Consider the following 9,554-nt stretch of genomic DNA (forward strand, 5'->3'; position numbering starts at 1 on the left):
AAAGTCTCAAAATGCTTTAAATTCTGAAGTATCTGCCTTTGGTTTGTTTTGACCTGCCACTTGCTTCCTTCATTTGATATTCCCAAGCATTTTATTCAAAAAGCCAGTAAAGATTATTCCACCTTCAGCTACTGCATGCTGCTAATTTTGCAGACCTAGGTCACAGGTTCTTTCCAGAAGGAGGAGATTTGTTGTTTGCTCATTCCTCATTTCTCAGGGAGCTCTCATCACCTTGCTCTCCCCCTACCCCCCATCTAGCTTACTACAGAACTGCTTAGCAGTGTTGAGGTGCAAAACCACTTCTCCCAAGAGCTTCAGCCCTTGGTATCTTCACCTACAGGACTGATTCTGCAGTGCCAGGAGAGGCAAAAGCCATGATCAGCTGCAGCTCTGCAGCCAGGAGGGAGGCAGGCAATGCCAGCCTGTGGCACAGGTGATGGCTCTGCAGACCCCTGGGGGAGCTCTGTTCACCTGCAGAAAAGCCAAGGATGATGCTAACAACAGGAATCAGCCTTCCCTGGGTCAGCTGCATGAACCGTGCACCAGCAAAGAGCAGTGCCACTCAGGGAGAAGAGCAGTCCCAGGGAAAGGCCAGGAGGAAAGTGTGGATCCAGAGAGACTCTTATTTACCCCAGCTTAGACATGGAAATTTGTGACCTGTGCAAAACTGCCCCTTGCCCTCTTCAGCAAAGCATTAAGCAAGGATGAGACAGGCATTCCCCAATATCCAACCCCTATAAGCAAATGGGCAAACAAACACCAACCTTTTTCAGCAGAGGGCAACATCATCTGGCAGGGAGCAAACCTGCTTTGGGGCACAGCAAGTGAAAGCTCCCTGGGACAGCTCCCAGCCTGGGCAATCTTCATATCCTCCTTCCTTGGGGCTTTGCTGCATGTCCTCAGACATGGGATCAAAACCCAACCAAGATCCCTGTGCCCACATCCTTCCCCCTCTCCCTCCAAGCCTCCTGGCCACACAGGTCATGGGCACACAGCTGCACCCTCAAGGGAAAGCTCAAGAAGGTGTAGCTCTGGTGTCCTTTCCAAAATAAATAGTTTGACCAATCCCATGTAGGGCTTCTGCAGCAGTAAGAGCTGTTTAGGACAGAAGGTACATTACAGACCTCGTGCCTGAATTAATAGATCCTCTCCAAGTTTTTTTGTTTGGGTTTTTTTAATTAGACTGTTGTTCAGGGAGTTGTTTGGGTTAAAAAAAAACCAACAACTCTCCTTCAAATAGTTTTAGCAGGTGAAAATTAAATGCTTGCATAACCTAGCAGGTATGGAACATAGCCCCTTTTGGAAAGGCAGTTGCTGAAGAGGCTGCCACCTTCTTTGTGCTGTGTTTTTTCATTTTATTTCTGGGAGGTTTAACTCAGCTCCAAAACAGGACTATGTTAATGCTCCTCATAACTAACCTGAGCACAAACTGCTCAGAGGCACAGCACTGGCTCAGTGCTCTTGCTGTCATAGGCCTCCAGACACAAATTATCTGTGGGCCATCTGCAACTCCTGTCTCTGGTTTCTCAGTGTGCAATCTTCCTCCCCAGTGCTGCACATCTTCCTCAGCACTGGAATGTGAACAGATTAATAATAAGCACCACAGAGCAAGCAGACATTGACTAGTCACTGCCAGAGGAAGAGATGAATTTAGGAACTTCAACCTGCCAGTTTGGTGGTCAGGATCCACTAATGTTGATGGTATTTAACATCCCAATTTCATCACCTAGGTCAGTGGGGGACAATCCAGACCAACCTGACCCTCTGAGACCTGGAGATGCACATAGGTCCATGTAATAATGATATGAAAGCATCTCTACCCAAAACATAACAAAACCCAGAACAGATAATCCTTATCTCAACAGGCTGTTCATAGCCAGATGAAACCAGCAGCAAGCTGGAAAGGCTGCCAGCCTCTGTCCATACCTCTTTATCAGACACTCTGTCACAATATAAGGAAATAACCTCCTTTTGCTTTACAATGTGTGGATGCTTCCCAATACCCTTATTAGTCAAGAGAGCCCTTGTAGGGCAGGTCAAAGCCAAGAGCAGCATTGTATTGAGAATGATGGATGTGGTCCTGGCACCCATGGTCATACTGGGTTCCCAGTACAGACTGTTATGAACAGTACCAGAAAGTGCCAAAACTGCCACACCTGTACAGAGCCTATGACCAGCTCTGTGCCTCTCCCTGTCTCGTGCTGGAGCATCCAGGCCCACTCTTCCTCCCATGTGACTTCTTCTGCTGTCAGTACCATGAAAGGTGCAGAGGTGTTGCCATCACTATTTTACAGGCAAAACACTGACAGCCATGAAAATGCTCACCAGTATAATACTGGGGCATCTGATGTTTTTCACCAGCAGAGAAGAAAAAAAAAAAGCAAGCTCTAGAATGATCTTTCTTTTTAGGAGGGGTGGGCTGAAAACCAGCACAGAACCTCCTGTCCATGTGGGTTGGGTTGTTCTGATGGTCACAAGCCTTGGCAGAAGGAGCAGATGTGTATTGAGAGTCACAGACCTGTGGCAGCTTGACTGCTGTTTTCATGCTGAAGTGGCACACAGCAGACATCCCCATCTGGGTATACCCTGCCTGTGGCCACAGTCACACCACTAACCCCCTTCTCTCCCTCTCTGTGAGGGAGAAATAAATGAAATAAATGTGTAGAATACCTGCCTTTTGGTGAGCTACAGCTCAGGGGAGCTCCCCAGCATCCTGACAGCTCTTCCAAGGTGCATCATTTTCTCTTATTTTGCACTATGCCACTTGCAGCTATGAACTGCTGTCACTCTTTATCCTGGCCCAAACCAGGACAACTGCCTAGTTCTTTATAGAGCAAGAGCAGCTGTGAGCTATGAGCACAGAGCACATATTTAATATAATTGTTTTCTGCATAGCAGTTCCACAAAAAATGCTGTGGCTGTGCTGTCTGCAATGCTATTTTTGTCTGACCTAGTGAGAGGAGAGAAAAGAGGTTTACTGTTCCTACCCCAGAAACTCCTAAGCAACTAAGTCATAGAGAAATGGCCTTGGGATGAGAGACAGCTGATAAGATAAAGAACAACTTGAAACAAAGCAAGCAACTGTGGTCTCCCAGAGCACTCTGCATCTGAATCTGTTACTATCCCACAGGAAATCTCAAGGCCAAATTCTGGCCATACCAGGGTTGGTCTCAGCCATCTCCAAATGCCAAAATTACTCAAGCCTAACTAATCACAGACTTTATATGGATTTTTCTCTATTCAGTGAGGGCTCAGACATAGTGATGAGTAGCTGATGCCTACCAACCACCACCAAGGGCAGGCTGGAAGAGAGCAGTTCTGACCCCAACGATGGCTCTTCACTCCAATGTGCATCCCAGAACATAAACACTGCTGGGTTCACTGGAAGCACAGCCTTGGGTGGTTTCTCTCAGATTCAGTCACTGTCTCACATTACACTTTCCAGTAATGCCCAGCTGAATCTCAGCTGTTTTATTAAAATCTTTTCCCTCCTCCTCCCCCTGGGGCAGCCTTGGTGAAGGACATCCACTGATGCAGAATGGCCCTGAGACATTCTTAGGTGTAAAAGAATTGCAGGAATTTATCAGAACAAGAAGGTCTCCAGCCCAGCCCCTTGAGAGCAGCCAGGAGAAGATATTTTAGAAAACAATACAATGCTAAGCCAAAAAAAAAAAAAATTAAAAAAAAATTAGTAAACTCCCCTATCCAGTGCATGTGGGGAATGCATAATTGAGGAAATGCTCCACTGACCACATTAGAAGCATGTGAACTCTGCTTATTTGCACTTGGCCTCAGAAATACCACAGCTTCCAACGAAGGTAGGAGGCCCACAGCATTACAGGAGGTTTTGCTGAGGCTTCAGCTTCCTTTTGTAAAGAATGATGCAGAAAGATTTTCCTCCCTAATGCATTCCTACCCGAGGCAAAGTAACTGCCAGAGGAGTAATTACCTACACTGAACTCTACACATTTCCTTCTAGCACGAGGGTGTAAGGGTGGAATTTGCATTACAATTTGTTTCCTTTTATCCATTTCTAATTAAGTGAATCATCCTACCTAGGGTAAACAAAAGACTGAGTTTTGCAGTCCTATCCATTATTTCCTAGAGCCAGCACTGCCAAAAAAAAACCCAAACAAGCTATCAGAGAAGTGTGACTCAGGCTCCTGAAGGTAGATAAGGCCTTTTACTGGTAATAAACAGATAATCCAATGCTATAGTTTAAATATTTGATACTTCTGTTTATTTCACAGGTGGGGACTATTTGCAGATCTTACAGGATATGGTTTATTGTAATTCTGCAGACTGCCAGCACACAAATAAACAACCACAGCCACCTGGGACACTAAGAAATCCACTAATACTGCATGGAATGAGGATGGTCCTGTCCCAGCTGCAAGAGGGGATGTTTGGGCTGAGGTTTGTGCTAAAATCTGCACTGACATCCTCAAGAAAATGGAGTTTTAAAAGAGTTTGCAATTAGTTCACCCGTTTGTGAGCCTTCACCTCCACTGCTTAGCTGTGACAGATCAGAGCTCCTCATGCAAGTTCTACTGCATTTCTGCTGCACTGACATCTTCATCAGAAAAATACCCTGGTGTCTAAGCTTAAGAAGCAAAGTAAACATTATATCAGCTCTAAAGAACCCAGCTGTCCTGCTGGAAGTGTTTTTGTATGCCACATGGTATGAAAGTCACTCCTAGAAGCACCTGCCCAGCTGTTAACACTTGAAAAAGCAACAACAAATAAATACAGCTAAAAGTGAGAAATTAAAAGCTTACAGGCAGACCACTGCAGGTGAAGGTTTCACATTCAGACCAATCACATCCCATTTGTCCCTCTCTCATCCTCAGAACCTGGATATTTTCCACATGACAAAGGGAGATGGAAGGTAAGTTTTAGTTGAGTTCAAAGAACTACAGGACTGGAAGATGAAGGAAAAAGCAACCACCCATGAGAACTTCTGCCTTTTATTTTTGACCCCAAAAAATATTTGCTGACCTCAACTTTCTGCCTTCCAAAAGTAATTTTTCCATGTTTGCTTCCACTGGTGACATGTCATAGATTGCTTTCCTGACCTTGCCTGTTATGCCCCAGTAAAACTGAGCTTTCAACACCTGCCCAGCCTTCTGGAGCAGGTTAGGAGCCCTCAGAAGACACTTTGTTGATGGAAAAAAATACCAGACCCCCTCAGTTTTTTCTTAACATATAGGGCCTGATTCCTTTGTAGTCCTATGCCTGCCAAGCTTGATGGCATGAGGCACAGCACTGTGCTAAAAATCATGGGAAAACAGTGCTGCTTGTTTAGGAAACTTTGCATCCTGAGGGATCCTTCCTTCTGGTCAACAATTATTTTTAAGCCTCAGGCACGCATGGATGATCCTGAAAGAACTACATAATAGAATGAAGGTAACTGCAAAACAATGGGGTGCATCTGATAATCACTGAAAATAAGGTGCATTGGGAAGGTGTAATTTCCTCCAGGAAATGGGAAGTTTTGGAAACAGCCTACTAAGAAATAATCTCCTGATGGGCAATTTCTGGTGTGATGCCAAAACACAGGAGGGGCTATGCCAAGACTCTGGGGTCAGCCCCTGCTTTATGAAAGGGGAGAAAAATGAAGCTCAAGTCCATGCCTGATCTGGGATCCCCCAAATTTTCTCTTCTAATTTCCAAGCACAAGGCTTGGATTGGTCTGTGCTGAGCTTGGTTCAAGTACAGAAATGCACTATGCTATAATTTTAAATAAATCTGTTATTTACAGATACCTTGTCACCCTGAGAGACAGGGAAAGGCAACACCATAGAGGGTAAGCCCATTGCTGAAACTTCCCCTTCTGTCACAATCTTTGTTCCATGAGAAAACAAACACACACATGAGAATTTTTAATAACCTGGCCTCATTTCCTTGGGTAATAATACAACTTTCCAATGCAAACACAATCATTAATCCACTCACTGGAGCCAGGTATGTGCTCTGGGTGACTTCAGTGGGACAGGAGACATCTCTGGCAGCATTTGTTACTTACAGTAAGGAAAAAAAAAAAAGCACCTGCTTCCACTGCCTGTGTCCTGCAATGCTCAGTTAGCTGAAAGATCTTGTATTCAAGCTTTCCCAGTAGGAAGAACATCACCAGAAAGGTGACATCCAACACCCCCAGACATAAGGTGGGCAGTCCAAAACCAAAAGGAAATTAACTACTTAACTAAGTAAATCAGGTGTCACACTAATTTCCTCACAAAGGAACAGTTCTCAATGAAGGTTTACCCAATAGGTGAAAATTACAGTAGGTTAGTTAAATATAAGCATGGTTATAAACAGATGTGCTTAACCCAGTACAAATCTGCATGTGGACATGGCCCATCATTTTGTTTAGTTCAAAACGAAGTTTAGGTAAACTCAAGTGAAAAAACAAACACAGATTGCACCGATTTAATTGTATCACTAAAAATAAAATCAGTTTCAGATAATCATCTGGTACCCCTTCCATAGACAAACAAGGTATTCCTTCCATCTGTGCAGCTCCACAAATATCAGATCTCACAGGGAGGTGGGGAACACAGACTTTTTTAATAAGAATAACCAGATCACAGGGAATTCTGAACAATGTAGATCTATTTCTAGGTGCTCAAACTGAGTCAGACTTGCAGCTTTTGTCTGAGCAGTGGCAACTTTCATTCTGCCCAGACATAACTGTGGGACATAACTTGGGCCAAGCTTACCCAAGCAGGCACCCTGAGTAGCTGCCAGCAGGATACAACATCCTACATGGGTGAGCCTGGGTGGATGCTCTCCCAATCCCACGCATTCTCTCCCCTCCAAGAACAACTGTACCATGAGACTTCACTTGCAGAAAAAAAAAGGTGCCTTGATTTTGATTCAAGAGTCAGGCACTTCATTCTCCAAACAGCTTTGCTCCCTGTGAAAGCCCCTCAGCAGCTGTGTGCTCCTTTCAACTGTGTGGCAAACATTTATTATTCTTTCTATCCCCCTGCATCTCTGGAGTGTAGATAACAATATTGATTTTAATGAAATCAAAGCGAGCTTGCTGGACAATGAACACTTTGTCTTTGTTGTGCCATGCTGTGGCGAGGGCTGCCTCTTTCCCATTAAAAGGAGATGATTTATGAATTCAGGAGGAAAAAGAAAACACCCGAGTTTCCACTTCAGTTATAGAACTGTGCAGGAAAGCAGAAACTTGGGTCCCCACGTGGAGCTTCTCAGAAGTTCTGCCAAAGGTACAAGAGCGAGGAGGGGAGGATAAAGGAGATGGTTGGAGCCCACATAACCAAGTGAACCCCCCTACTAACATTGTCACACGAGTTTCAGTGTTAGGACAATAAATCTTCACCATCCTGAGCACACACTGGGGGCAGCGATGCAGAGGGCACAGAACAGTCTGTAACGGGGCTGGGGAGGAGAAGCTCCACTGCAAACTATTTTATTTAAAAATTCTTCACTGCCAAAGAAATCCAAGACAGATGTAATCGGCCAAATAGCAGTGGCCAAGGGATACCACAGCTGCATCAATCACACTGGAGGTGGCTGCAAAGGGAGCAGAAATTAATGAATTTATGCTCTTGTTGCCACGCCAGCTATTTACACCAATGAAGCATGAATAAGGAAGTAAATAAAAGCAGGATGGGGAGGACCATAGAAGTACAGACAAAACAGCAGGAGAAATCCCAGAGAAGTGACACTTCATATTCCAGGTTTTCATGAGTAACTTACAACACAAAGTGAGGAAGCAGTAACGAAAAAACACACTTTTTGCATTAGAAATATCCCTAGAAATTGTAGGATTTTCCTTCTTTTCCAAAAGTTTTTTATGTCAGATTTCCTCAGCAACACCTTTGGTCTGGTATCTCTCCTCTGCAAGCCAGCAGCCACCTCACAAACTTATTTTTAATAGAGACCAGAAACTCCATGACTTCTCCATGACTTCATAACACCATTCACCAACTCCAGACAAAACACCTTTATTCAGGTGACAGCCCCAAACCCCGACCGGCTTCCCCACTGCGGTGCCTTGAGCCGGTGGGCACGGTCCTGGTTCCCAGCCCCAGCCTGCCGGTACCGAGGGCACTGCCCCCCCTCCTGCCCCGGGCCGTGGCCGCTGTTCCAGCCCCGTTCCTGGCCGGGAGAGCCGCGGCCACCGGCTCCGCCTGCCCTGCCCGCTGCTACCCGTCCCGCCGCGGAACCCAGCGCTCCCTCCCGCTTCGGCGGAGCGCGGCGTCGTAGGGAGACCCCGAACCGGTCCGCGGAACCGTGGGTACCGGGGGCACTTTGCTGCCAGCCTTGCGGGGAGCGGTATCTCCGCCGCCAGACCCTCGCCCAGTATGTTCCGGTCGGTACCGGAGCTTAGCCCGGGACACGCCAAGCACCGACCCAGGGGTTGCGCTCACCCACACACAACCTTCCCCCCCTTCCCACGCCACAGACACCGGGAAGATCCCGGTACCGGCAGAACCCCGGGTGGCCCTTACCTGCCCTCGGCGAAGGGGGGCGTGGCCGAGCTATGGGGGCGGGGCTATCACAGAGGAGGGGCGGGACTATATCCCTATGTGGGCGTGGCTAATATCCGGATGGGCGTGGTCATTGGTGCTGGGGGTGTGGTTATGGTGCGTGGGCGGGGCCTGGTGGTGGCAGCGCGGGAAAACCCGGCTGGGATTGGGCAGGGGAGGGGGAGCGGTTTTGGGTTTGGCCTATTCTGAGAGAGATGGAAACGTGAATTGGAGGTGAGGAAACGCAGTGACATGCGGAGAACTTCCGGACTGCTTGTAGAAACAGTGAAAGAAATGCACTTGATGGCTGCAGGCAGCTGCTCCCCCGCTTTTCCCAACTTTTGGTCCTTTCATGTCCCCATAAGAACAAGGGGCAGAAGGCACAAAAACCACCCCAGAGCAGGCAGAGGTGGAAACAAATGGGATTTAATTGCTGATCTCTAGTTCAGCTTTTATGATCTGTAACCTAAAACAGTTCTAAGGTTTTCTTTCTTACTTAATTCTAAAGCTGAGATTCACATCTGAGGTTTGGACTGTGAAGGTTAAAATGCTGGGAGGTTTTCTGAGCCTGGGAGAGGCCCCTTGCCCTCACAAACCACCCTGTATCAATCACAAGCCACCCCTTGCCATCGGGTGGCACTTTGCTTACAACCCATGGCAGCCCTGCTGCTGGGTACTACAGGTGAGCACAAAGCCTGAGAAAGGAGAGAGGACACTTCTGAGCTTTTTCCTTTCTCTCCTTTTTCTTAACCCAAATCCCACTAAGCCTAAGGTGCCTTCTGTATTTTTAGCTGTGACATTCAAAAAGCTGCCAGAAGACAGCTGGGGAGGATCTAGCAGCATCATTACTGCTCTAGGTGTTTCTTCTGTCCCCTCCAACAGAACCTCCCTGTTCTGCCTTTCCTCCCTGCTCTCTCCACCAAGCCAGCCAGGCACCTGCCTCTGCTCCTCAAAGGGTGCAGGGAGGTTTTCAGCCACTAATGAACACAAAAAGTTTTGTATTAAAAAAAAAAAAAATTGTCTCAAAATAGGCTGATTACTTAACATGCGTTA

General features: G+C 46.6%; 1 protein-coding gene across 2 annotated transcripts in view; it reads right to left on the reverse strand.

Annotated features, from left to right (window-relative positions):
- LOC103528379 (synaptotagmin-like protein 4) overlaps positions 1 to 9,325 on the reverse strand; it is a 39,081-nt gene extending 29,756 nt beyond the window's left edge. The window contains exons 1-2 of one of the 2 annotated variants that reach the window (XM_030449409.1): positions 9,322 to 9,325; positions 54 to 59 (exon numbers count right to left, since the gene is read on the reverse strand). The gene's annotated coding sequence lies outside the window, so the exon portion shown is untranslated. Of the gene's footprint in view, positions 1 to 53; positions 60 to 8,483; positions 8,530 to 9,321 lie in introns of those variants that run through there. The other variant, XM_030449408.1, reaches the window with a different exon arrangement.
- Positions 9,326 to 9,554: the final 229 nt, after the last annotated feature.

The sequence above is a fragment of the Calypte anna genome, chromosome 4, assembly GCF_003957555.1.
Source record: "Calypte anna isolate BGI_N300 chromosome 4, bCalAnn1_v1.p, whole genome shotgun sequence".
NCBI classification, from domain to species: domain Eukaryota; kingdom Metazoa; phylum Chordata; class Aves; order Apodiformes; family Trochilidae; genus Calypte; species Calypte anna.